At 38.6% G+C, this 27,277-nt stretch overlaps 1 pseudogene; it reads left to right on the top strand.

Moving 5' to 3' along the window:
• The window catches only part of LOC130962729 (gamma-soluble NSF attachment protein-like), a 56,420-nt pseudogene extending 32,958 nt beyond the window's left edge, over positions 1 to 23,462 (top strand).
• Positions 23,463 to 27,277: the final 3,815 nt, after the last annotated feature.

The following is a 27,277-nucleotide window of genomic DNA, read 5'->3' as shown; positions in this document are numbered from 1 at the left end:
CCTTACTCGCGTAAGGTTTATTACTTGGACGACCCAGTGCACTTGCTGGTTAGTTGTGCAAAGTTGTGTTTATGCCATGGTATTGAGCACCAAGTTTTTGGGGCCATTACTAGGGATTATTTGAGTTGTGAAAAGTAGTGATCACAATTTCGCACACCAGACTGCTGAATCTTTATTGCTATTTTTGGTATTTTATTTATTTAAATTTTTTCGTGGCTAGTCTGATCGGATGTCCTTAAAATTTGTAGTATTTTAGGCTGCAGATTGGAGTAGTGCTACTTCCCTTTATGAACAAGCTGGTAAAACAACATTATTTATTCATACCTTAAATTCTGATAATATAGATAGAGATGTATGAAAATTAAAGCATGTAACTCTTTAATTTTGGAAGCTAATCGATTTAGAGTTGCCAAGGATTATGAGAGATCAAAAGTAGCATATGAGAAAGCTTCCAAGGGACAAGAGATGCTTGCTTCGTATCCTTATTTATAACTGGTTGTTCTATAATCACTGTGAAAGGATTCTGTGTTTCTGTGTCCTTGACAAGTAAACCAGCCCTTGGGATGCAGCTAAGCACATGGAATCAGCAGCTAATATGGCAAAGGAACTCAGAAACTGGAGAGAAGTTGTGAGCTTCTCTCGAAAGGGCGTCGGAATTGTACATTGAGTGTGGGAGGCCACAACCTGCATCAGATGCTCTTGCAAAGGGAGCCCGGTATTGTTTGGTTTCTGTTTTCATTTTCAGTGTTCTATGCTTTAAGGATTTTGTTAAAGAACAAGTGAAAACAAACAAAATGAACTTTATGGCTTGGAGATGCTGAATTATGTAAATGATATGTAGCTTTCTTTATTTTCTCACTATGCAGTGCTTTGGAAGAAACCATGCCTGAAGAAGCTATTCAGCTATATACTGATGTCATTACAATTCTTGAGGAAGATGGAGGAGGACAAATGGCCTTTGATCTCTATCGTTCTGCTACTGCTGTTTATATAAAACTTGAGAAGTAAGTCTGTGTAGTAAAGTATGAAGTTCCATTCAAAATTTTCTAGCAATTTTCCTTGAATGCTGATTTTGCAACATTTTCCGGGGTATGTTTTCTGTAACACAAAGGTATTTGGACGCTGCGCCTCTCCAATTGAAGTTCGGCTTAGCAGCTTCTGATGACAAGTCATCTTAGCCTAGTTTCACTAGTCTTTTTCTTTTGTTTTCACTTAGATTATGCACTTTCTTGAGGCTTAAGCAAGCTAATTTAGGTAGATTTTCATGCTTCCTTTGATTGAATCAACCATATGTGAATTAATGCTTTTTCATGAGGTTTGATGCCATAATTGGTGCATATTAGGATAGAATGATCATCTCATGATTCCAAGCATAGCTTTGATGTGTTTGGTTGATTTATGATAGGTGAAGAAAGCTTGAAAAAGGATTGAAGTGAGAAGGAATGGCTAGAAGCTAAGATGAGACAATGAATCAAGGGAGATTGAACCAGGAACAAATGAAGTTGGAATTGAAGTTAGCCCCAACGTTAGCCCCTAACTTGGAGGCTAACGTTGGGAATTAAAATTGCTCCCAGGGGTTAGCCACGTTAGCGCCAACGTTAGCCCCTAACTTGGAGGCTAACGTTGGCATGAGAAATTGCTCCCAGGGGTTAGCCACGTTAGCGCCAACGTTAGCCCCTAACTTGGAGGCTAACGTTGGCATGAGAAATTGCTCCCAGGGGTTAGCCACGTTAGCGCCAACGTTAGCCCCTAACTTGGAGGCTAACGTTGGCATGAGAAATTGTCCTCCAGGGTGTGCAACGTTAGCGCCAACGTTAGCCCCTAACTTGGAGGCTAACGTTGGCGCAACTCCAACTCAAAGCAAGGCCAACGTTAGGGACAAAGTTAGCCCCCTAACGTTGGCCCAAACGTGAAGTGCAGAGAATGGGGTTTGCTGCTAAAAAAAGTTAGCCATGAAGTTAGCCCCTAACTTTGAGGCTAACTTTAAAAACCCAACTTTGCAAAACTCACATCCGGTTCAATTGATTCACTTGGGTCTCTTTCCAAATTTCAAGAGCAATCAACCAAGGCCTCCTTCAACCCAATTCCATCAAGAGCAAAGGCCCAAACCAAGGCTTGAAGATCAATTGAAGAAGGTGTATAAATAGGCTAGAATTCAATTTGTTTGAGGGAGTTCTCTTTTTAGAATTTTGCTGAGAGCTTTCCTTGAGTTTTGAGTTACAGAGTGATCTTTAGTTTCTTGTTTCGGGGGAAGGAGAAGTCCATTCTCTTCCTCTTAGCTTTCAATTTCAATTACACTTGTCTGGGATCTTGGGTTGGAGAATTGAAGGAATTCTGTTTCAATCTCACCTTAGATCTCTCTTTTGATTTACTGTTTAATTGAATTTAGCTTCCTGTTAATTGCTCTTCTTCTATTTCCCTTGCAGTCTACAATTTCCTGGCTATTGTTCTTGTTGGATCTAGGAAGGCATTGAGATCTAGACTCAGTTTTCTAGTCTCTGGGTCCTGAGATCCAATTCTCACATTTTAAATTTTCTGCTCTTGCTTTACTTATTCATTTACCTTTCTGTTTTAACTACGATCTAATCCCAATTCCCAATTATCCTTCTGTTCGATGCAATTTTACTTTTCCTTGTTTAATTTCTGCAAATCCAACTCCCAATTCCCTTTACAATTCAAGTCATTTACATTTCCAGCACTTTAAGATTTTGCAATTTACATTACTTGCTCTTTAAGTTTCTGCCATTTAATTTCTTGTTCTTTAAGATTCAGCCATTTACTCATTGCGCTCTTTACTTTCAATGCAATTTAAATTCTGCAACTCAATCAACCAAATCTTGATTCGCTTGACTAATTCAACCACTAAACTAAAATTGCTCAATCCTTCAATCCCTGTGGGATCGACCTCACACCCGTGAGTTTTTATTACTTGATGCGACCCGGTATACTTGCCGGTTAGATTGGTGTTATTTTTGGGAGAGATTCTTGTCTCAACCTAAAATATCCCATCAAGTTTTTGGCGCCGTTGCCGGGGATTGATTAGATTGACAATGATTAAGTGAGGTGGTTATCTAGATCAAGCACTTTTTCTTTAATTTTGATTAACCCACTAACTGTTTGATTTATTGTTTTAACTAACTAAAATTTCAATTTAGCAGTAAATTGAAACATCACTGGTTTGTGAATTCCTTTGTCATGCTTGTATGTCAGGTACAAGAAGAAGCACACTAAACCTTCATGAACAAGATGAGAGGACTCTCAGAAGGTTAAGGAGAGCTGAAAGAGGAAAAAATATTGTTGGAGAAGAGGAATCTGAAGAAGAATTTCATGAGATGGAGGAACATTCAACTAATCCACCAGGAGGAGCAAACAACAACAATGAAAATCCTCCTCAGAGGAGAGTTTTGGCTTCCTATACCTTTGCCAATCCTAGACATTGTGGAAGCAGCATCTTGGCTCCAAATGTCAATGCAAATAATTTTGAACTCAAGCCACAACTCATCACTTTGGTTCAGAATAATTGCTCTTTTGGTGGAGGATCACTTGAAGATCCACATCAACACTTATCCACCTTCCTGAGGATATGCAACACTGTCAAAACCAATGGAGTACCCCCTGACAGCTACAAATTGATGCTGTTCCCATTCTCTCTCAGGGACAAGGCTACACAATGGTTGGAATCATTTCCAAGAGACAGCATCAACAACTGGGATGACTTGGTAACCAAGTTCCTTGCCAAGTTTTACCCACCACAGAGGGTGATAAGGTTGAAGGCTGAGGTACAAACATTCACACAAATGGAGAATGAACCCATCTATGAGGCATGGGAGAGGTACAAAGCTCTAGTCAGAAAATGCCCTTCCAACATGTTCAATGAATGGGAGAAGCTGCAAAACTTCTATGAAGGCTTAACACTGAAGTCTCAGGAATCCTTGGATCACTCAGCTGGAGGTTCCTTGCAGCTTATGAAAACTGCAGAGGAGGCTCAAGAACTTATTGATATGGTGGCCAACAATCAATACTTCTTTGCTCATCAAAGAAGCCGCCAACCATCACAAAGAAGAGGAGTAATGGAGCTAGAAGGAGTAGATTCAATCCTGGCTCAAAACAAACTAATGCAGCAGCAAATTCAACAACAATTTGAGCAAATGACCAAGAGGATTGACAACCTTCAAGTTGCAGCAGTCAACACTAGCCAACCATCAACCACATGGGGACAAAATGAAGAAGTTCAAGAAGAGCCACAGCAAGAACAAGTTCAGTATATGCATTCTAATTCAAATGAAGTTTATGGTGATACATACAACCTCTCATGGAAGAATCACCCCAACCTCAGATGGGGAGACACTCAAAACCACCAACAACCATGGCAGAGGAACTCAAACCAAAACAACCCAAGACACAATCAAAATTTCAACCAGCATCAAACTAACCAAAACACCTACAGGAAACCTCAAAACAACTACCCCAACCCCAACCAGTACCAATCCACTAATCAAAATTCCTATCATCCACCAACCACATCTCATAACCCACCACAAACACCACCTGAACCCCAAAGAATCACCAACTTGGAATCTATGATAGAGAAAATGATGAAACTCCAAGAAATGACAAACAAAAACCATGAGGCATCCATAAAGAACCTAGAAAGGCAGATCGGGCAAATTTCCAAGCAAATGACTGTTGAGAGACCTTCAAGCTCATTGCCTAGTGACACAATCCCAAATCCCAAGGAGGAGTGCAAGGCAATACAATTGAGAAGTGGGAGAATATTGATGAACAACAACACTCCAAAGAAACAAAAAGAAAGCATCAAAGAACCAACAGAGGAAGAGAAGCAAACAAAAGCAGATCAAGCTAAGGAGCAAAGTGTGGTGCCAACCAAAAACAATGAGAAACTCAAAGAACAGGAGAACCAGCCACATAGCTCAAAGGAAAAGACTCAAGGAAAGCAGCAGGTCGAAAAGCATCTCACACCTCCACTACCATATCCTCAGAGATTCAACAAGGAGGTTAAGGACCAACATTTCCACAAGTTCCTTGAGACCTTCAAGAAGCTGGAAATCAATATTCCTCTAGCTGAAGCACTTGAGCAAATGCCTTATATGCCAAGTTCTTGAAGGACCTTATCAATAAGAAGAGAAGTTGGCTTGAGAAGGAAACCATATTACTGACAGAGGAATGCAGTGCTGTGATTCAGCGGGGCATTCCCCCAAAACTCAAGGATCCGGGTGGCTTTGTAGTGTCATGCACCATTGGAAAAACAATTCTCAACAAAGCTCTCTGTGACCTTGGTGCCAGCATCAATTTAATGCCTCTCTCAATGATGAGAAAACTTGATATAGAAGAGCTCAAACCCACCAGGATGTCATTAGTTATGGCTGACAGATCCATTAAGACACCCAATGGAATTGTGGAAAATCTGTTGGTGAAGATTGGGGAATTCATCTTCCCAGCAGATTTTGTGATTTTGGATACTGAAGAGGAAGGAAGTGACTCAATCATTTTGGGGAGGCCGTTCTTACACACAGCAAGAGCCATCATCGATGTAGAAAAAGGAGAAATGGTCTTCAGGGTCCATAATGAACAAATGATCATAAATGTTTTCAAGTCAATGCAAAATAGCCCTGAGCAAGAGGATTATGTAAAAGTGGATATGATAGAGAGTTTGGTGGAAGAAATGCTGGAAGAAAGTTCTCAAGAGCAAGAAGGAGATCAAAGTGCAATAGAAGAACAAGTAGCCGAGACCTTCACAAGCAAAGAGGTGAAACCAAGCAAGAAAGAAGAGGTGCAAAAGCAAGAACTGAAGCCATTACCCTCTCATCTCAAATATGCATTTCTTGGCACTTCAGAAAGCCTCCCAGTGATCATCAACTCGTCCTTGACAAAGAAAGAAGAAGGAGAGCTTCTTGATGTTCTCAGAACTCACAAGGATGCCTTAGGATGGACTATTGATGACCTGAAAGGCATCAGCCCCACAGTCTGCATGCATAAGATTCTTTTGGAGGACAATTCCAAAGCAGTGATTCAACCTCAAAGAAGACTCAACCCTGCAATGAAGGAGGTTGTCCAGAAGGAAGTGATGAAATTATGGAATGCAGGAATCATATACCCTATTTCCGATAGCTCGTGGATAAGCCCAGTCCAAGTGGTACCAAAGAAAGGAGGAATGACAGTCATTATTAATGAGAAAAATAAACTCATTCCAACTAGAACTGTGACAGGGTGGAGGATGTGTATTGACTATAGAAGGTTGAATGATGCCACACGCAAAGATCACTTCCCACTTCCTTTCATTGATCAAATGCTTGAAAGGTTGGCTGGCCATGCTTATTATTGCTTCTTGGATGGATATTCTGGGTATAATCAGATAGTGGTGGACCCAAAGGACCAAGAAAAGACTTCATTCACATGCCCAGTTGGAGTTTTTGCTTATAGAAGAATGCCATTCGGATTGTGCAATGCCCCAGCCACTTTTCAAAGGTGTATGCTTTCCATTTTCTCAGATATGGTTGAAAAATTCTTGGAGGTTTTTATGGATGATTTCTCTGTTTTTGGTGATAGTTTTAATGCTTGCTTAAACCATCTAACTCTTGTCTTGAAACGATGCCAAGAAACTAATTTGGTTTTGAACTGGGAGAAGTGCCATTTCATGGTACCTGAGGGGATTGTTCTTGGGCATAAAGTTTCAAGAAAAGGGATAGAGGTTGATAAGGCAAAGGTTGAGATAATAGAAAAACTCCCTCCACCAACTAATGTGAAATCTGTTAGAAGTTTCTTGGGGCATGCAGGATTTTATAGAAGGTTTATTAAAGATTTTTCTAAAATAGCCAAACCTTTGAGCAACCTTTTGATGATTGATCAACCTTTTGTTTTTGATAAAGAGTGCCAGTGGTGGACGAAATTGTGATCACATTATATGTTTCTTGGATTTTGAATGAAAGCTTATAAGGGGCAGCACCTGTGTGAGGTTTTCTTTATTGGAATTCACAACTCCGCTCAACTAACCAGCAAGTGTACTGGGTCGTCCAAGTAATAACCTTACGTGAGTAAGGGTCGAATCCACAGAGATTGTTGGTATGAAGCAAGCTATGGTCACCTTGTAAATCTCAGTTAGGGAGATTAAAGAGTAATTGTGATTATCATTAAATAAAAAGGAATAATAAAAGGGATAGAAATACTTATGTAGATTCATTGGTAGGAATTTCAGATAAGCGGAATGAAGATGCTGTAGAGCTCTCGGACGCCTGCTCTCCTATTGCTTCAATTCAATCCTGAGTTTACTCCTTTCCATGGCAAGCTTTGTATAGGGGTTCACTATCAGCTGTGGCTACTTTCATTCCTCTCGGGGAAATAACCTGTACGGCTGTCACTCGCACAGCTAACCAGTCTGGAGGCATCACCCATGGTTGATAGCTACATCCCATCCTCGCAGTGAAAGCTAATGCACGCACTCTGTCACAGTACGGCCAATCACCGGTTGGTTCCCGCTCCTACTGGAATAGAATCCCTCTTTTGCGTTTGTCACTAACGCCCAGCAGGTTAAAGTTTGAAGCACGTCACAGTCATTCATGAACGGAATCCTACTCGGAATACCACAGACAAGGTGAGACTTTCCGGATTCCCAGGATCCTACTCGGAACACCACAGACAAGGTTGGACTTTCCGGATCCAGATGAATGCCGCCATCTATCTAGCTTATACCACGAAGATTCTGTTGGGGAATCTAAGAGATACACATTCAAGCTTTGTTGCATGTAGAACGGAAGTGGTTGTCAATCACGCGCGTTCATCAGTGAGAATAATAATGAGGGTTATCTAACTCATCATCATTCATCATGTTCTTGAGTACGAATGAATATCTTGGAATAAGAATAAGATAGAGCATTGAATAAAAGAAAATAGAACTTCATTAATCTTTGAGGTACAGCAGAGCTCCACACCCTTAATCTATGGTGTGCAGAAACTCCACCGTTGAAAATACATAAGCAAAAGAAGGTTCAGGCATGGCCGAATGGCCAGCCCTCTCCATGATCAAGTGACCGAATGAATAAAGAGTTTAAAGTGGTCAAAAGATGTCTAATACAATAGATAAGTGTCCTATATACTAGACTAGCTACTAGGGTTTACATGAGTAAGTAATTGATGCATAAATCCACTTCCGGGGCCCACTTGGTGTGTGCTTGGGCTAAGCTTGATCTATCCACGAGCTGAGGCTTCTCTTGGAGTTGAATTTCGAGTTATGATGTGCTTTGGGCGTTCAACTCCGGATTATGACGTTTTTCTGGCGTTTAACTCCAGAAAGGAGTGTGTACTTGGCGTTCAACGCCAAGTTGCGTCGTCATTCTTCGAATAAAGTATGGACTATTATATATTTCTGGAAAGCCCTGGATGTCTACTTTCCAACGCCGTTGAGAGCGCGCCATTTGGAGTTCTGTAGCTCCAGAAAATCCATTTCGAGTGCAGGGAGGTCAGAATCCAACAGCATCAGCAGTCCTTTTGTCAGCCTTTTTCAGAGTTTTGCTCAAATCCCTCAATTTCAGTCAGAATTTACCTGAAATCACAGAAAAACACACAAACTCATAGTAAAGTCCAGAAATGTGAATTTAACATAAAAACTAATGAAAACATCCCTAAAAGTAGCTCAAACTTACTAAAAACTATATAAAAACAATGCCAAAAAGCGTATAAATTATCCGCTCATCACAACACCAAACTTAAATTGTTGCTTGTCCCCAAGCAACTGAAAATCAAATAGGATAAAAAGAAGAGAATATACTACAAAGTCCAAAATATCAATGAATATTAATTTAATTACATGAGCGGGACTTGTAGCTTTTTGCTTCTGAACAGTTTTGGCATCTCACTTTTTCCTTTGAAGTTCAGAGTGATTGGCATCTTTAGGAACTTAGAATTTCAGATAGTGTTATTGACTTTCCTAGTTAAGCATGTTGATTCTTGAACACAGCTACTTTTGAGTCTTGGCCGTGGCCCTAAGCACTTTGTCTTCCAGTATTACCACCGGATACACAAATGCCACAGACACATAACTGGGTGAACCTTTTCAGATTGTGACTTAGCTTTGCTAAAGTCCCCAATTAGTGGTGTCCAGAGCTCTTAAGCACACTCTTTGCTTTAGATCACGACTTTAACCACTCAGTCTCAAGCTTTTCACTTGGACCTTCATGACACAAGCACATGGTTAGGGACAGCTTGATTTAGCCGCTTAGGCCCGGATTAAATTTCCTTGGGCCCTCCTACCCATTGATGCTCAAAGCCTTGGATCCTTGCTTTGGAATTTTCGCCTCTTTTTTTTTTTTCACTGCTTTTCTTGCTTCAAGAATCAATTTCATGATATTTTTCAGATCATCAATAACATTTCTCTTTGTTCCTCATTCTTTCAAGAACCAACAATTTTAACACTCATAAACAACAAGATCCAAAGATATACGCACTGTTCATTCATTCATTCAGAAAACAAAAGCATTGTCACCACATCAAAATAATTAAACTAAATTCAATAATAATTTCGAAAATTATGTACTTCTTGTTCTTTTGATTTAAAACATTTTTCTTTTAAGAGAGGTGAAGGACTAATGGAATTTATTTATAGCTTTAAGGCATGGTTACATACTAATGATCATGAAATAAAGACACAAAACATAGATAAACATAATAATTAAAAACCGAAAACAGAAAGAAATAAAGAACAAGGAATGAATCCACCTCTAGTGGCGTCTTCTTCTTGAAGGACCAATGATGTTCTTCAACTCTTCTATGTCCCTTCCTTGCCTTTGTTGCTCCTCCCTCATTGCTCTTTGATCTTCTCTTATTTCTTGAAGAGTGAGGGCGTGTTCATGGTGTTCCACCCTTAGTTGTTCCACATTATGGCTCAAATCTTCCAAGGAGGTGCTAAGTTGCTCCCAATAGTTGTTGGGAGGAAAGTGCATTTGAGGCATTTGTTGATGGTGAACCTCCTCTTGTTCTCCTTGAGGGCCGTGAGGAACTTCCCTTGTTTGCTCCATCCTTTTCTTGGTGATGGGCTTGTCTTCTTCTATGGAGGCATCTCCATCTATGATAACTCCGGCTGAATAACATAGATGGCATATGAGGTGAGGGAATGCTAGCCGTGCCATGTATGAAGGCTTGTCAGCTATTTTGTAGAGTTCATTGGCTATGACTTCATGAACCTCTACTTCTTCACCAATCATGATGCTATGAACCATGATGGCCCGATCCACAGTAACTTCAGATCGGTTGCTTGTAGGGATGATGGATCTTTGAATGAACTCCAACCTTCCTCTAGCTACAGGCTTGAGGTCCAGTCTTCTTAGTTGGACTGGCTTGCCTTTGGAGTCAACTCTCCATTGGGCGCCTTCCACACAAATGTCCCTAAGGACTTGGTCCAACCTTTGATCAAAGTTGACCCTTCTAGTGTAGGGGTGTTCATCACCTTGCATCATAGGCAAATGAAACGCCAACCTCACATTTTCCGGACTGAAATCCAAGTATTTCCCCCTAACCATTGTGAGATAATTCTTTGGGCTTGGGTTCATACTTTGGTCATGGTTTCTAGTGATCCATGCATTGGCATAGAACTCTTGAACCATGAGAATTCCGACTTGTTGCATGGGGTTGGCTAAGACTTCCCAACCTCTTTTTTGAATTTCATGTCGGATTTCCGGATACTCATTCTTCTTGAGCTTGAAAGGGACCTCAGGGATCACCCTCTTCTTTGCCACAACATCATAGAAGTGGTCTTGATGGCTTTTGGAGATAAATCTCTCTTTCTCCCATGACTCGGAAGTGGAAGCTTTTGCTTTCCCTTTCCCTTTTCTTGAGGAAATTCTGGTCTTGGGTGCCATTGATGGTGAATGAAAAATAAAAAAGCTTAGGCTTTTTACCACACCAAACTTAAAGTTTGCTCGCCCTCGAGCAAAAAAAAAGAAAAGAAGAGTAGAAGAAGAAGAAGAAAATATGGAGAGAGGGAGAAGAGAGGGTTCGGTTATATGAGAGAAGAAGGTGTTTGTGTAGTGAGAAAATGAGGAAGAATTGAAGGGTATATAGGGAGGGGGGAGGGTATAGGTTCGGCCATTTTGGGTGGGAAAGGGTGGGAAATTGAATTTGAAAGTAGTGGGGGTAGGTGGGGTGTATGGGGAAGAGGAGGATGATGTGAGTGGTGAATGGGTTAATTGGGAAGAGGAATTGAGGTGATAGGTGAAGGTTTTTGGGAAGTGTGACATTGAGAATGAGATTTGGATTAGAAGAGTGTGATTAGGATTAAAAGGAATGTGGTAGGTGGGGATCCTGTGGGGTCCACAGATCCTGAGGTGAAAACAAATACCATTCCTTCACCATATAGGCATGTAACATGCCTTCATGCAACATCCTGGCGTTCAAACGCCCATTGATGCTAGTTCTGGGCGTTAAACGCCCATGTTATGCACGTTTCTGGCGTTGAACGCCAGTTTCATGCTTGTTTCTGGCGTTCAGCGCCAGATTGTCCTCTGTGTGCGCATCCTGGCGTTAAACGCCAGGTTGTTGCTTGTTTTGGGCGTTCAACGCCAGAAAGATGCTCTGTTCTGGCGTTGAACGCCAGAAAGATGCTCCTTCTGGGCGTTGAACGCCAGCCTGTGCGCCTCCAGGGTGAAAAAATTTTTTCCTTCTGTTTTTGACTCTGTTTTTAATTTTTTTGATTTTTTTCGTGACTCCTCATGATCATGTACCTAATAAAACACAAAAATAACAAAGAAACAAAATAAAATAAAATTAGATAAATAAAGTTGGGTTGCCTCCCAACAAGCGCTTCTTTAATGTCAATAGCTTGACAGTGGTTCTCATGGAACCACAAGGTGATCAGGTCAATTTAAGTGTGGTATTCCCAACACCAAACTTAGAGTTTGGATATGGGGTTTGAACACCAAACTTAGAGTTTGGTTGTGGCCTCACAACACCAAACTTAGAGTTTGACTGTGGAGGCTCTTCTTGACTCTGAACTGAGAGGAGCTCTTCATGCTTACTCTCTTTTGTCATAGAGGGATGGCCATGTGCTTGAAACACAAGGTAGTCCCCATTCAACTGAAGGACTAACTCACCTCTGTTGACATCTATCACAGCTCCTGCTGTGGCTAGGAAAGGTCTTCCTAGGATGATGCATTCATCATCTTCCTTCCTAGTATCTAGGATTATGAAATCAGTAGGGATGTAAAGGCCTTCAACCTTTACTAGCACGTCCTCTACTAATCCATAAGCTTGTCTTATGGACTTATCTGCCAATTGTAATGAGAACAAGGCAGGTTGTACCTCAATGATCCCCATCTTCTCCATTACAGAGAGTGGCATAAGATTTATCCCTGACCCCAGATCACATAGAGCTTTTTCAAAGCTCATGGTGCCAATGGTACAAGGTATTAAGAACTTGCCAGGATCTTGTTTCTTTTGAGGTAGAGTTTTCTGAATCCAAGTGTCTAGTTCACTAATGAGTAAGGGAGGTTTACTTTCCCAAGTCTCATTACCAAACAGTTTGGCATTCAGCTTCATGATAGCTCCTAAATATAGAGCTGCTTGCTCTCCAGTCACATCTTCATCCTCTTCTGAGGAAGAATATTCTTCAGAGCTCATGAATGGCAGAAGGAGGTTCAATGGAATCTCTATGGTCTCTAGATGAGCCTCAGATTCCTCAGGATCCTTAATAGGAAACTCCTTCATGCTTGAAGGACGTCCCAGGAGGTCTTTCTCCTTAGGATTTTCGTCCTCCTCCTCCCTAGTGCATTCGGTCACTTTGATTAAATCAATGGCCTTGCACTCTCCTTTTGGATTCTCTTCTGTATTGCTGGGGAGAATACTGGGAGGAGTTTCAATAACTTTCTTACTCAGCTGGCCCACTTGTGCTTCCAGATTTCTAATGGAAGATCTGGTTTCATTCATGAAACTGAAAGTGGCCTTTGACAGATCAGAGACTATGTTGGCTAAATTAGAATTGTTTTGTTCAGAGTTCTCTGTCTGTTGCTGAGAAGATGATGGATATGGCTTACTATTATTCAGCCTTGCACGTCCACCATTGTTAAAACCTTGATGGGGTTTTTGTTGATCCTTCCAGGAGAAATTTGGATGATTTCTCCATGATGAGTTATAGGTGTTTCCATAAGGTTCACCTAAGTAATTAACTTCTGCCATGGCAGGGTTTTCAGGATCATAAGCTTCTTCAGAAGCTACCTCTCTAGTACTGGATGCATGTTGCAATCCATTCAGATTCTGAGAGATCATGTTGACCTGTTGAGTCAACATTTTGTTCTGAGCCAATATGGCATTCAGAGCATCAATTTCAAGAACTCCTTTCTTCTAAGGTACCCCATTGTTCACGGAATTCCTTTCAGAGGTGTACATGAACTGGTTGTTTGCAACCATGTCAATGAGTTCTTGAGCCTCTTCAGGCGTTTTCTTCAGGTGAATAGATCCACCTGCAGAGTGGTCCAATGACATTTTCGAAAATTCAGAGAGACCATAATAGAATATATCTAATATGGTCCATTCAGAAAACATGTCAGATGGACATCTCTTGGTCAGCTGCTTGTATCTTTCCCAAGCTTCATAGAGGGATTCACCATCTTTTTGTTTGAAGGTTTGAACATCCACTCTCAGCTTGCTCAGCTTTTGAGGAGGAAAGAACTTGTCTAAGAATGCAGTGACAAGCTTATCCCATGAGTCCAGCTATCCTTGGGTTGTGAATCCAACCATACTCTAGCTCTGTCTCTTACAGCAAAAGGGAAAAGCAAGAGTCTGTAGACTTCAGGATTAACTCCATTTGTCTTTACAGTGCACAGATCTGCAAGAACTCAGTTAAAACTGATAAGGATCTTCAGATGGAAGTCCATAAAACTTGCAGTTTTGTTGCATTAATGCAACTAGTTGAGGCTTAAGCTCAAGTTATTGGCTCCAATGGCAGGAAGGATGCTTCTTCCATCAAATTTGGATGTTGGCTTTGTGAAGTCGCCGCATTCTCCTTGCATTATTATTATAATTTCGGCCATCACCTCTTGTGCTATGTTTCTGAAGGTTGTTTTGGATTGTTGTAATTTAGCTTCTTTTAATTTTCTCTTCAGAGTCCTTTCAGGTTCTGGATCAATTTCAACAAGAGTGCATTTATCCTTGTTCCTGCTCATATGAAAGAGGAGAAAACAAGAAAAGAAAAAGGAATCCTCTATGTCACAGTATAGAGATTCCTTTATGTTAGTAGAAAAGAAAGAGGTAGAAGAATGAGGAAGGAGGTTCGGTTTTTAGAAAGAGAGGTGAAGAGAAGTGTTAGTAATTAAATAATTAAATAGAAGAGAAGAGAGAAGAGAAATTTCAAAAATTTTGAAAAGGAGTTAGTGATTTCGAAAATTAGAGATAGAATGTAATTAAAACATGAACAATTAATTAATTAAAAGAACTTTTGAAAAAGAGAGAGATTTTCGAAAATAGAAGAGGAAAAAGTAGTTAGGTGGTTTTGAAAAGATAAGAAACAAACAAAAGTTAGTTAGTTGATTGAAAAAGATTTGAAATCAAAATTTAAAAGATAAGAAGATAGTAAGTTGGATAAGAGATTTTAAAATCAAATTTTGAAAAAAAAGATAAATTTTGAAAAAGATAACATAAAAGATAAAAGATTTAATCAAAAATTTAAAAATTATTACTTCACTAACAAGAAACTACAAGATAAGATTCTAGAACTTAAGATTGAACCTTTCTTAACAAGAAAGTAACAAACTTCAAATTTTTGAACCAATCACATTAATTATTAGTGAATTTTCGAAAATTACATATAAAGATAAGAAAAGATTTTGAAAATATTGAAAAAAATTTTGAAATTTTCGAAAATAAATTAAAAAAATTTGAAAAAGATATGATTTGAAAAAGATTTTGAAAGATAAGATTTTTAAAATTGAAATTTTGACTTGACTTGTAAGAAACAACTAATTTTGAGAATTTTGACCAAGTCAACCAAAATTTCGAAATTTTGGAGGGAAATAAGGAAAAGATATTTTTTTTTTATTTTTAAATTTTAAAGAAAAACACAAAAATGACCCAGACATGAAAATTTTGGATCAAGACACAAGATGCATGCAAGAATGCTATGAATGTCAAGATGAACACCAAGAACACTTTGAAGATCATGATGAACATCAAGAACATTTTTCAAAATTTTTGATGCAAAGAGAACATGCAAGACACCAAACTTAGAAATTTTTAATGCTGGAAATATGAATGCAAAAATGCACAAGAAAAACAAGAAAACAACACAAACAAGAAATCATCAAGATCAAACAAGAGGACTTATCAAGAACAACTTGAAGATCATGAAGAACACTATGAATGCATGGAAATTTCGAAAATGCAAGAAAAATTTTAAAAGCATGCAATGACACCAACTTAAAATTAACACAAGACTCAAACAAGAACACAAATATTTTTGGATTTATGATTTTCTAATTTTTTGGATTTATTAATTTTTTCGAAAATAAGGTTTTGAAAAACGAAAAATAAAAGAAAAATTTTGAAAAGATTTTTGAAAGAAAATTACCTAATCTGAGCAACAAGATGAACCGTCAGTTGTCCATACTCGAACAATCCCCGGCAACGGCGCCAAAACTTGGTGGACGAAATTGTGATCACATTATGTTTCTTGGATTTTGAATGAAGCTTATAAGGGGCAGCACCTGTGTGAGGTTTTTTATTGGAATTCACAACTCCGCTCAACTAACCAGTAAGTGTACTGGGTCGTCCAAGTAATAACCTTACGTGAGTAAGGTCGAATCCACAGAGATTGTTGGTATGAAGCAAGCTATGGTCACCTTGTAAATCTCAGTTAGGGAGATTAAGAGTAATTGTGATTATCATTAAATAAAAAGGAATAATAAAAGGGATAGAAATACTTATGTAGATCATGGTAGGAATTTCAGATAAGCGGAATGAAGATGCTGTAGAGCTCTCGACGCCTGCTCTCCTATTGCTTCATTCAATCCTGAGTTTACTCCTTTCCATGGCAAGCTTTGTATAGGGGTTCACTATCAGCTGTGGCTACTTTCATTCTCTCGGGGAAATAACCTGTACGGCTGTCACTCGCACAGCTAACCAGTCTGGAGGCACCATGGTTGATAGCTACATCCCATCCTCGCAGTGAAAGCTAATGCACGCACTCTGTCACAGTACGGCCAATCACCGGTTGGTTCCCGCTCCTACTGGAATAGAATCCCTCTTTTGCGTTTGTCACTAATGCCCAGCAGGTTAAAGTTTGAAGCACGTCACAGTCATTCATGAACGGAATCCTACTCGGAATACCACAGACAAGGTGAGACTTTCCGGATTCCCAGGATCCTACTCGGAACACCCAGACAAGGTTGGACTTTCCGGATCCAGATGAATGCCGCCATCTATCTAGCTTATACCACGAAGATTCTGTTGGGGAATCTAAGAGATACATTCAAGCTTTGTTGCATGTAGAACGGAAGTGGTGTCAATCACGCGCGTTCATCAGTGAGATAATAATGAGGTTATCTAACCATCATCATTCATCATGTTCTTGAGTACGAATGAATATCTTGAATAAGAATAAGATAGAGCATTGAATAAAGAAAATAGAACTTCATTAATCTTTGAGGTACAGCAGAGCTCCACACCTTAATCTATGGTGTGCAGAAACTCCACCGTTGAAAATACATAAGCAAAAGAGGTTCAGCATGGCCGAATGCCAGCCCTCTCCATGATCAAGTGACCGAATGAATAAGTTTAAGTGGTCAAAAGATGTCTAATACAATAGATAAGTGTCCTATATATACTAGCTACTAGGTTTACATGAGTAAGTAATTGATGCATAAATCCACTTCCGGGGCCCACTTGGTGTGTGCTTGGGCTAAGCTTGATCTATCCACGAGCTGAGGCTTCTCTTGGAGTTGAATTTCGAGTTATGATGTGCTTTGGGCGTTCACTCCGGATTATGACGTTTTTCTGGCGTTAACTCCAGAAAGGAGTGTGTACTTGGCGTTCAACGCCAAGTTGCGTCGTCATTCTTCGAAAAAGTATGGACTATTATATATTGCTGAAAGCCTGGATGTCTACTTTCCAACGCCGTTGAGAGCGCGCCATTTGGAGTTCTGTAGCTCCAGAAAATCCATTTCGAGTGCAGGAGGTCAGAATCCAACAGCATCAGCGTCCTTTTGTCAGCCTTTTTCAGAGTTTTGCTCAAATCCCTCAATTTCAGTCAGAATTTACCTGAAATCACAGAAAAACACACAAACTCATAGTAAAGTCCAGAAATGTGAATTTAACATAAAAACTAATGAAAACATCCCTAAAAGTAGCTCAAACTTACTAAAAACTATATAAAAACAATGCCAAAAAGCGTATAAATTATCCGCTCATCAGCCAGCATGCTTTTGAAACTTTAAAACAGAAACTCACAACAGCACCAATTATCACACCTCCGGATTGGAATTCGCCATTTGAACTCATGTGTGATGCAAGTGAGATTGCCATTGGTGCTGTACTTGGACAGAAGAAGGGAAACTTGCATCATGTCATATATTATGCAAGTAAAGTATTAAATGAAGCTCAAAAAATTACTACAACAGAGGAATGTTGGCTGTAGTCTATGCATTTGATAAGTTTAGATCATACTTGATAGGGTCTAAATTGTGGTTTATACTGATCATGCTGCTCTCAAGTATTTGATGTCAAAGCAGGACGCTAAACCAAGACTCATCAGGGGATTCTACTCTTACAAGAATTTGACATTGAAGTGAGGGACAGGAAGGCACCGAAAATCTAGTTGCTGATCATTTGTCAAGGCTGCCACCAGAAACAATCCAAACGGCTTCACTACCTGTGAATGAAAGCTTCCCAGATGAACACCTATGCTGATCCAACAAACACCATGGTTTGCCGATATAGCTACTACAAAGTGGGAAGGAAGATACCTCAAGAATTCACTAAGCAACAGTGAAGAAGTGATCAATGAATCAAAGAAGTTCTTGTGGGATGAACCTTATTGTTCAAAAGGTGTTCTGATGGAATAATTAGAAGATGTGCCCCTGAGAGTGAAATGCAAGACATATTATGGCATTGCCATGGCTCTACATATGGTGGACATTTTGGTCCAGAAGAACAGCAGCAAAGATACTACAAAGTGGGTTCTATGCCAACCATTTTCAAAGATGCCAGGGAGTTTGTCCACCAATGCAATGAATGCCAAGAGCAGGAGGATTAACAAAAAGGAATGAGATGCCACATAACATTTTGGAAGTGGAATTGTTTGATCTATGGGGCATTGATTTCATGGGACCCTTTCCATCTTATTCATTCAAATATATCTTGGTGGCAGTGGAATATGTTTCAAATGGGTGGAAGCCATAGCCACAACTACCTGTGATGCACAAATTGTTCTTCAATTCCTAAAGAAGCACATCTTTACTAGATTTGGAGTACCCAAGGGGCTCATCAGCGATGGTGGTGGTCATTTTGCAATAGACAAATGGAGAAACTCCCACAAATATGGAGTTATTCATAAGGTAGCCACACCATATCATCCTCAAACTAATGGACAGGCAGAATTGGCAAACAGGGAATGAAGAAGATCCTAGAAAAGACAGTTGGTAGCACAAGAAAGGATTGGGCTCGGAAGTTGGAAGATGCACTCTGGGCATACCGAACAGCCTTCAAAACTCCCATTGGGAAGTCCCCATTTCAATTGCTATATGGTAAATCTTGTCATCTCCCTGTAGAGCTCGAGCACAAGGCCTTTTGGGCCACCAAACTTCTAATCTGGATTCTGAAGCAGCAGGAGAGAAAAGATGTTGCAGCTGAATGAGCTAGATGAGTTTAGGCTAGAAGCCTATGAAAATGCAAGATATACAGGAAAAAGCCAAAAGATGGCATGACAGGAAGATTTTGAAGAAAGAGTTCAAACCTGGACAACAAGTTCTCTTGTATAACTCACGGCTCAAGATATTCCTGGCAAGCTTAGTCTAAATGGACAGGTCCATACTTGGTGACTAAGGTCTTTCCTTATGGGAGTATTGAATTGCTAGATGAAGCAACAAAGAATCGGTTTACAGCAAATGGACATAGAGCAAAGCTATACCTAGAGGGCAATGGAACAAAGAAGCAGAGGTTCAGAGCCTAAATCCCCTTGAAGCAAAACAGAAGATGTCAAGCTAATGACAATAAAAGAGCGCTTGTTGGGAGGCAACCCAACCTGAGGTAGTTTTCTTTCCTAACTATTTTAATAAAAGTTGAGTAGTTTTATATGTAGTGCAAGGAGCTAAGTTTGGTGTTGCACACCAAAACAATTTAAGTGAGAATGAAAGATTTTAAGTTTGGTGCCCACCAAAATCTCATTTAAAAGCACATTCTAACTCCCTGCATAAAGATTTGCTAGCTCCGAGCAATCAGATAAACTATTCAGCCATTGTTTGTTTTCTAGTCTTTAGTTTTACTACTTTTAGCAAAGACAAAAAGGATTCCACATATGGTTAATCTGATGCAAGGAAATAGTGGCAAGGGACTAAGTTTGGTGTTCACACACCAAAGTAAGTTCAAGAGGCCATAACCAATCTTTGCATACTAACCTGCTACCTAAAGGCTTGAGAAGCAAGCAATTTTGATGAGTATGCAGGAAATTAGCCACCATTTGAAGACATTGTGCATTATGACTAAAAAGGGGCATAACAGGAGGAAGAACAAACAAGCTGCAAACTAACAGGTTGTATTTACACTTGTTTCTTGCTATTGAGAAATGTTCTAATTTAGGAGTTCTAGTATGTCTTGCTAATGTGTTCTTTTAATACAAGAGGAATTGGTCTCTACAATAAATAAGCTAGTCTAAGAGTATGCTTGTGTTTACTTTCACTTAACCAAGAAGAATGTCTGTCCCCTGCATCTTTAATTCAATAAAAGAAATGTTTGAATGTGAAATGAGATTATTCATTGTTAGAAAGAAGTAGAATAATAGTAAGGGTGGTATGTGTGATTGTAAAAACTCACTTTAGTGAATAAAGGGCTAGGATGTCTTTTTCGAAGCATAAGTGACTTGCTGTCTATGAATCTCAATAAAGAAAATCCTTGGTTCAAAAGAAAACAAAAGAAGAAAGAAAAGAATAGCCAAAGATGGCAGAACCAAAGAAATAAAAAAGAAACAAGGCTAGACACCAATAGCTGAACCCACAATATATGCCTGGGTGTCTGTGTATTAGGATCTGCTTGGACTACTAGCTCTTGGAGTGCTTCAACACTCGGTGACTTGGATTAACTAATCCGGGATCATCAGCTGAAAATCCACTATCAAGAGCAACCTAACTACAAGACATTTAGTAACCAAAACAAAAGGTGCTGGGCATCAATGTTTAAGAGGAAAGGTGAGCCAAGTGTCCATGGTGAATAATGTCAAGTATGCAGAAAAGAAATGAACTTGTACACATGACACTCAAATAAAGCTTTGAACAAGTAATAGCCAAGGATGAAGAAATAATGAGAGGGCATAGCAGGGTGCTTGAAACTTGAAGGAGACTTCCTAAGCCTAAGAATCAATAAGGAGTGAGTATTGCATATCCACACAAAATCCATGAACTTCCAAATAACTTTTGCTAGCATGAACATTCTCTTCCACTTCTTCTTTCTTCTTAATAAGTCATTCTTGCTTGGGGACAAGCAAGCTTTAAGTTTGGTGTTGTGATGACAAGTCATCTTAGCCTAGTTCACTAGTCTTTTCTTTGTTTTCACTTAGATTATGCACTTTCTTGAGGCTTAAGCAAGCTAATTTAGGTAGATTTTCATGCTTCCTTTGATTGAATCAACCATATGTGAATTAATGCTTTTTCATGAGGTTTGATGCCATAATGGTGCATATTAGGATAGAATGATCTCATGATTCCAAGCATAGCTTGATGTGTTTGGTTGATTTATGATAGGTGAAGAAAGCTTGGAAAAGGATTGAAGTGAGAAGGAATGGCTAGAAGCTAAGATGAGACAATGATCAAGGGAGATTGAACCAGGAACAAATGAAGTTGGAATTGAAGTTAGCCTAACTTGGAGGCTAACGTGGCATGAGAAATTGCTCCCAGGGGTTAGCCACGTTAGCGCCACGTTAGCCCCTAACTTGGAGGCTAACGTTGGCATGAGAAATTGTCCTCCGGGTGTGCAACGTTAGCGCCAACGTTAGCCCCTAACTTGGAGCTAACGTTGGCGCAACTCAACTCAAGCAAGGCCACGTTAGGGACAAAGTTAGCCCCTAACGTTGGCCAAACGTGAAGTGCAGAGAATGGGGTTTGCTGCTAAAAAAGTTAGCCATGAAGTTAGCCCCTAACTTTGAGGCTAACTTTAAAAACCCAACTTTGCAAACTCACATCCGTTCAATTGATTCACTTGGGTCTCTTTCCAAATTTCAAGGCAATCAACCAAGGCCTCCTTCACCCAATTCCATCAAGAGCAAGGCCCAAACCAAGGCTTGAAGATCAATTGAAGAAGGTGTATAAATAGGCTAGAATTCAATTTGTTTGAGGGAGTTCTCTTTTAGAATTTGCTGAGAGCTTTCCTTGAGTTTTGAGTTACAGAGTGATCTTTGTTTCTTGTTTCGGGGAAGGAGAATCCATTCTCTTCCTCTTAGCTTTCAATTTCAATTACACTTGTCTGGGATCTTGGGTTGGAGAATTGAAGGAATTCTGTTTCAATCTCACCTTAGACTCTCTTTTGATTTACTGTTTAATTGAATTTAGCTCCCTGTTAATTGCTCTTCTATTTCCCTTGCAATCTACAATTCCTGGCTATTGTTCTTGTTGGATCTAGGAAGGCATTGAGATCTAGACTCAGTTTTCTAGTCTCTGGTCCTGAGATCCAATTCTCACATTTTAAATTTTCTGCTCTGCTTTACTTATTCATTACCTTTCTGTTTAACTACGATCTAATCCCAATTCCCAATTATCCTTCTGTTCGATGCAATTTTACTTTTCCTTGTTTAATTTCTGCAAATCCAACTCCCAATTCCCTTTACAATTCAAGCATTACATTTCCAGCACTTTAAGATTTGCAATTTACATTACTTGCTCTTAAGTTTCTGCATTTAATTTCTTGTTCTTTAGATTCAGCCATTTACTCATTGCGCTCTTTACTTCAATGCAATTTAAATTCTGCAACTCAATCAACCAATCTTGATTCGCTTGACTAATTCAACCACTAAACTAAATTGCTCAATCCTTCATCCCTGTGGGATCGACCTCACACCCGTGAGTTTTTTACTTGATGCGACCGGTATACTTGCCGGTTAGATTGGGTTATTTTTGGGAGAGATTCTTGTCTCACCTAAATATCCATCAGCTTCCAAGTGTAATGCTACCAATAGCCAGTGCAAGGTTAGGATTGATTTATTTTGCATTCTGCATTTGAACTGTAACTGTATATATATTGTATGTGCTGTGATGGAATTTGCTTGTTATTTTTAGGGAGAAATTCCTCTAACAGAGATGCTCATAATGCAGGCATATCTCAGTGCAATTATTATCTACCTCTATACTAATGACTACAAGCAAGCGCGAGTGTATAATGACTGCTCTCAGTGAGTTTCTGCCTCCTCTCTTGTTAGTTTCCTTACTATAAAAGATTGAATGTCACTTTAATCAATTATATCTATATAATATGGTTGTGTGGTGTGTCTAGGATTGATGCTTTTTGCAAAGTGACCAGAATCGCTGTGCTAGCAAGCTCCTTGCTGCATACTCAGATGGAGACATTGAAGAAATCAAACGTATCGCCCAATCGAGCAGCATTTCAAATCTTGACCACTCGGTAACCTAAGTTTGTATATATTACATTTCCTGTGTATGATCATATTCAGATTTCATACAAGGTGGTTTTAGAAGAAGTTCTAATAACTGTTCAGTCAAAAATTCATACATCAGAGAATCAATTTTTTAGAGTGTAATACCGATATCGGCTTCTAAAAGTTTTTAATCCTCAAAATTTTAATTACCAAATCAGGCTTTAACCTTTTATTTTATTAGACGTCAAATTTTGGTAAAAGGTTAGACTCGATCCCTATTATTGTAACAAAGACACAACAGTTGCTAAAAATTTTAAAATCCTCGTATTAGTTCTTATTTAATGAACAGTTTGATTTAAGACCGATTAAAATATTGAGAACAAAATATTTGGCTAAAATTTTCTTAGTAATTCGGGATATTACTTATTTTTCACTATATATTTGTTACCCTGTCCCTAATTACATTGATTTCTATGTAAGCATACTGAGTGGTAAGAAGTAAGAGCTTGTGGCACAATTCTGATGTGAACTAGCCTTTGTATGAAACTTAGTATGTGAGTTTGAATTCTACAGATGATTAGGCTAGCAAGGAAACTGCCAACAGGAGATGTGAGTGCATTGAAGGGTACTGCCAGACAGGAAGACCAGCCTAGATGAAAATGACCTCACTTAACAATTTCCGGGCCACATTTCTTTTATTAATTTTTCGTTTCTGCGTACTATAAAATATTTTGATCTTAAGAACAATGAAACTTAAAGAGGATTGGTGCACCAAGTGTACCAAGTTCAATCTATTCAATGTAAAGGTGACAAAAATTGTGAATGCTATGCTTTATAAACATGTCTTGGTATATAGGCCTGTAGGAGAACAATACTGAAATATGAACTTAAAAGAGAGTAGCCAAGGACTTGAAAAGAAGATTTTTAAATTATTCCTGAATTGTTTCACTTAAAGAGTGATTACATACAGATATAAGATTATTTACAACCTAATTAAGGAAAGAAAATAACAGGTATAAAGCTATTCAAACAAATCTGCACCAATCTATCCTAATAAACAAATATGTACTAATTATAGAATAATTACAACACAAGGGTGAAAGTGAAACACATTATTTGAGGAGCAAGTTCTCCATGTATTGTTTCTATTGATATCAATCATCATTTATATATCAGCAGCATTTCTTTTTCTGTTTATACAGAAATTTAGAGATAAATGGAGATCAGTAGGATGAAATAATAAAGCCTAATTGACACCAAAAGCTAGCTTAAAAGAAAATATAAATATAAAAAAGAAAAGTATAAATGGGACAAAGGCACTAGCCACCTCTAACTAACAAGTTCACTATTACTAGGAACAAAGAAAATTTTATATCTTGGCCTTACCCAGAATTTCTTCAGTTTAGTTATGAATGGACCTAACTACTGAATAAATTGAAAAATGACTAGAGATCTATTCTTCTTTTCTACAACCTTTGGATCTCTTCGATCAACGCTACGAATGCCGCTCTCCATTGAGTAACTTGTGAATCAGAGCTAATAACTTGAGCATTGCACTCAACTCGGCAGGACTGGCCTTTTTAGGAATCCTTGTAGCAATGACTTCATCTCTTCAAATGAACGAAAATGTCCTTCTATGTTCTTCTTGCTCCTGCTTTATCAAATTGAAGCCGAAAAGTTTGGTCTTGACATCACCCAGAGAGTTGCTTGAACATTTGAGCAATTAGAGGCATCATTTCCACTGCCTGAAGATTCAGAGGAAAGTTCTTGTGATGCCAGTACTCTACACATTGATGACTGGGATCTTGAGCTTCAATGGCCTGAAATTGTTTGCCGGAATTGATTAAAACTTCAGAAGTTAGATCATAAATTCCTCAGTGGCTGAAAAGATCTCAATATTTGAGATAGCGTACCTGAATAATGGATGGCTTAAGGAATCCGAACATTTTATGACCATTAATGCTTTGCAAACCTCCAAGGGAGGGAGTTCTTGTTCCCTAGACTCTTACACCTCTCGATCTCAGCGTTTAGTCTGTCAGAATTGTTTCCCAACACTTATCCGCTGATGTGTTTGTGAAAGCTTCAGTTGGATGTTCTTCCATGGTAACTGGAATGTATTTTACAAAATGTGTAAAAACTTCGATCAAGAACTAGTCAATCATAGGTGTAAAACCAAAGAGATACTAAAGATTAACGCGGCTCTTGAATCCTGGTAAGTTTACCAAAACAATAAAAAAGTTGCTCTTCAAAAAAAAGAGTGCTCTGTCTTCGCACAGAATATGAAAGCTGGCTTATCCTGTAGTTTAGTAGGAACGGAGAACACAATTAGCAATATTTATTTTAGTTAACAAGATCATGCATGATGAACAAGTAGCTTTTTAGTTTTGGGATAAAAACCATTTGTCAAGCAACATTTTCACCACTCACTCAACAGAAACTATACACTATTTATCAATGGTGTTTTCTGTTTTCGTTTCATGTTTTACCACTTCTTAGAGTCCTAAAAAACTGAAAGCAGAAACAAACAAGAACAAAAGCCAAACAAACACTAAGAATTTCACATGGTAACCTTGAGTTGTTGGGCACAAAATTATGTGAAATCACGTAGTATTTTCTAACAACCTCACATGAAAAAAGTTGCAATGTTTTTAAATAGCAACTAACTTCTTTCAAAAACTTTGCTTTTAATATAAAAAAATGCAAGATCTGCATAGGCATAAAGAAATATCGAGACTTTAGACAGTATAAGCTGTCTGGAATATGAATCAAATTAAAAGTTACAAATTGCAGTCAAACCACAACACCATAAAATCAACGATAATAGCAAATTAACCAAGATTTAATGGGAAGGCTGCAAAATAAGGAGAGGGAAACAGATTACTAGAGAAACATACAGAGTTAGAATTGCTGTCATCCTTGAGAATGTCTGTCAGCAGTCTTGCGCGGCGGCAGTCGCAGGTTGCGGCGTATTGCGGCGTGAGAATATGCCAGTGAGATGTGCGCAGAGGAAGAGGAAGAGAGAAATGCAGGAATTGAAATTGTATGAAAACCCTAGCGGACCTTTCTTCTCTGAATGCTTCTAATGTAAGAATGAAAAGAAGCAGGGAGCGACGGCGGCGGAGGCGTACGAAATTTGCAGCAGAGGAAGAGGATGAGAATGGCAGGATTGAAGTTGAATGAAACCCTAGCTACTCTTCTCTCAATGCCTCTGAAATCAAAAAGAAAGGGAGGGCAGAGGTTAGGTTTTTCAATCCACACTCTATTTTGGAAGGAGATTTCTTCAATCTTGTTGATGCTCTCCAAGAACTCTAATTTCTCTCCGTTTTTCGTACTCAAAAAAAGAGAAAAGGGACAAAGTTAAAAAATCAATAATTGAAAGGATCAAAATGAAATTAGTAACTTTTTCAAAAAAAAAATGGAGTATATTTTGTAATTATTTTTATGAAGGTTAATGATACTCCTACAAAAATATAGGATTAAGGAATCCATGGCCTATAATTTTATTCCAAATGAAAGGGCCAATAAAATAAAATTGAGAAGCCTAGTTTCATCATCACTCACCATCATTTTTCTTTATACATTTTGTGCTTCTCACAAAGTTGATCAGTTCAGCTAGAGTTTTCATTCTTCCTTTATTGATTTTCTTCAATTTAAAAAACGAAAATTTTTTTATACTTAAAAAATTGGGTTTTAATATTTTACTTGATCTGGGTTGAAGAATTGTTGGGTTTTGGAGGAAACAAAAGAAGAAAATCCCAAGTTTTCTGAGGAAAATGATAAATGGGGTTTGATTGGATCGAGAAAAAGACTTGAACTTTGAAAAATTCAGACAATTTTCCTGGTTTTATTATTATTTTTCTCTTTTGTTTTCTGGGAAGAAAATGTGGATCTCGCAAAAGCTTTTGATTTGGTCTAGGTAAGAGAGAGGAGAAAAGAAGGAGTCAACTTTTTTTTCTCACTGCCATTGAAGAAGAACTGAAGAAGAATTTCAAAGGTGAAATTGCTTTTTGGGTAGGTTCAAAAAGTGCTGCTTTATTCATTGTTTAGTTTGGCAAAGTAGAAAAAATGGAAAAGACTTTAGGTGCATTTCTAAACTACACGAGTTGACTCGAGAGAAAAAGGGAGAAAGTGAAATAAGAGAAAAAAAATTGAAAGCTAGATGCAAATAGATGCTTAGATACTATGCTGTCATGTGAAGTTAAATATTCAGCTTCTGTGTGTTTATGATTTCTCTCCCTAACTTTTATGAAATGCATTTAAATGTTTCATCTATGATGGATGTCCTTTTTTTATTTACCTTTTAGCTTTAAATACTAAAATTGCTTAGTTGTTTGGTTGTGTAGTATTTAAAGATCATATGGATTTGGGATTATTGTTTTGTGATGATTTTGTTATTACTTTGTGTTTCTATGTATGTGACATCTTCAATTCTCTTCACCAACCCAACGAAACGAAAAATGTACAAAAAATAATGAAAAGTACTATCAT

Source organism: Arachis stenosperma, chromosome 2 (genome assembly GCF_014773155.1).
Source record: "Arachis stenosperma cultivar V10309 chromosome 2, arast.V10309.gnm1.PFL2, whole genome shotgun sequence".
Classification (NCBI taxonomy): Eukaryota; Viridiplantae; Streptophyta; class Magnoliopsida; order Fabales; family Fabaceae; genus Arachis; species Arachis stenosperma.
The sequence above is the reverse complement of the archived record's forward strand: the minus strand, read 5'-3'. Positions and strand labels throughout refer to the sequence as shown.